Source organism: Scylla paramamosain, chromosome 11, assembly GCF_035594125.1.
Source record: "Scylla paramamosain isolate STU-SP2022 chromosome 11, ASM3559412v1, whole genome shotgun sequence".
In the NCBI taxonomy this organism is placed as follows: Eukaryota; Metazoa; Arthropoda; class Malacostraca; order Decapoda; family Portunidae; genus Scylla; species Scylla paramamosain.
This window is the reverse complement of record NC_087161.1, coordinates 13,998,720-14,001,219: the sequence shown is the minus strand read 5'-3', so window position 1 is coordinate 14,001,219 and position 2,500 is coordinate 13,998,720.

Below are 2,500 nucleotides of genomic sequence, written 5' to 3'. Positions count from 1 at the left end.
TAATAATAATAATAATGGGATAACGGAAGGGAAAGACAGGGAGAGATTAGACTTATAGAGTATTTGTTGTGTTGATTCAAATTTAAGTGTTATTATTTTAGTTTTGGGTTAAAAGTGGCTGTTTTCTATGGGTTTTCGAGTTTTTCAAGTCTTATACTTGAATTTTTGGGCTTGAAAATTCGAAAATAATAATTATTTTTTAGTTTTTGTGCTCAAAATTTGAGTATTTTTATTTTTACTGTAGTCTGGGAATAAGTTTTTTTTTTTTAGTTTAAATTAGAAAATGGAAGCTTTTTTTTGAGGTTGAAATTTAGTAATTTCAAATTTCAAAAAAATTTTGGCTGGTAGAATAGTGGTAGTTGTGGTATTATTTAAATAGTTGTGGTATTATTATTATTGTTATTTATTATTATTATTATTATTATCATTATTATTATTATTATTATTATTATTGTGTTAATATATTTAACAGTTAATTTATATTTTATTATATTGTATATTTATCAGAGAGAGAGAGAGAGAGAGAGAGAGAGAGAGAGAGAGAGAGAGAGAGAGAGAGAGAGAGAGAGAGAGAGAGAAAGAGAGAGAGAGAGAGAGAATTTTTTTTATCTTTCAAAAATTTATTGAGAAGACTGGCTGTGCATTCCTTCTGCTAACTTGAATATCTTGGGGTGTAATTTGTAACTGCCAGTGTCATGCAGTCATTTAGGTGACTATCAGTGAGACGTGACCTGTACTTGGATTTTAAAATGTTCATTGTTGAAAATCGCGATTCACACGCGTATGTTGACCCAAACCACGAACGTAATCTCTGATAAGCTTCCTTCAGAAGTGGAAATTTGTCCCACACTACTAATGTGCAGAATTCTTGGTGATTTGGTTTGCTTCTCAGTCCCAAGTCACCCTGCAACGCAATCATTGCAGTCTGCAGGTGAGAGACGTTCAGGGTGAGAGGCAGTGTGAGGTGAGGTGCAGTGTGGCGGACGTCACCTATACAAGATGGGTTTGACATGAATGTGGCTGCTGGCACAACATTACTGAAGTGTGCAAATCTTTTATTAAACTCATCCAAAATGATGTTGAGGTGATTTGTGTATGTATGAATACTGCACTTCAATTTTTCTGTGTTCAGCCTTTTTGCAGCAAATGGAAGTGTTGTAAGAGCCCTTTAGAGATCTGGGACATCCAGAGCTTCATCTTATGTATGAAGGTATTTACTGAACTTATCATTTGTGACACAGTCTTCACTCGTCCTTGCAACTCTAGATTTAACTCACTGAGCCTAGATGTGATGTCAGTTAAAGATGCTAGATCAGCTTGCCATTGTGGATCATCAAGGTGTTCATGTGAGTCCCCTCTTTCTTGCAAAACTCTTGATTTCAGGAATTAGCTGTTCAAACCTTTGCACAACTTTCCCCCTGCTTAGCCAATGCACTTGTGTGTACAAGGGAAGGCCACCCACCATACTGAGCACTCACTTCATCCAGAAGTGCTTTAAACAACCTGTGCTGAAGAGGTCTAGCACACACAGAATTAATGATCTTCACAACCACCTTAATTACATGTTCACAGTGAATAACTTTTGAACAGAGCACTTGCTGACGTATGATACAATGACAGCTAACAAACTGAGGGAACGCAGGATCATTCTTGCACAGTGCCGCAAAGCCAGCATTGCTACCAGTCATTGACAGGGCACCAGCTGTTGTTACTGACACAAGCTTTTCAAGAGGTAAACTGACCTTGTCTACAAAATTCTTTAAAAACTTGATAAACATCCACACCACGCGTTTTCCCCTTCAGCGGTGAGACCACTAAGAAATCTTTTACGCTGTCATCAGAAAAAAAATCATTCGCACAAATACACTTAATTAACTGTGCTGTGTTCACAACACCTGTCCATTCATCACCTTGCAGGCTGAACCACGTACATTTCTCAAGATTAGCTGTTATTTGATCAAACACATTTTGCGCAATCATTTCTATCCTACGTGTGACTGTGTTTCCTGATAGAGACGTGGATTTTATAGCAGTTACAATTTCAGGTTTATTATTAAAATGTTCAAACAAGGACTCAGATGCTTCAAGCCAACATTGTTTCACTGTTTCACCATCCTCAAGTAGCTTTCCTTTTTTTGCACGGACATGAGCAGCACTGAATGATGCAAGTGTTGATGCTGTAGCTTTGGCAGGTGGCTTCTGGAAGGTGGCTTGTTGGGCCTGCAACTCAGATTTTACCTTCTTCACTTTCTCCCTTCTTCTGTCACTGTGAGAGAGATATTTAGTAGCATAATTTTTGTAAAGTTTAACAAAATGTCTCTCTTTACATTGCTCTTCTTGGACACTGCAACAGTGAAGTGACAAATTAAGCCACACACTTCTCTCTCAAACTGACAAAAAAATAGGTTTCTTCCCATTCTTCATGAAAGATGTAATTGTGGCTTCATTTCTCTGAAGTAGAAGCCATTACTGTTCTCTTTAGTATGAATGAAATCAACAT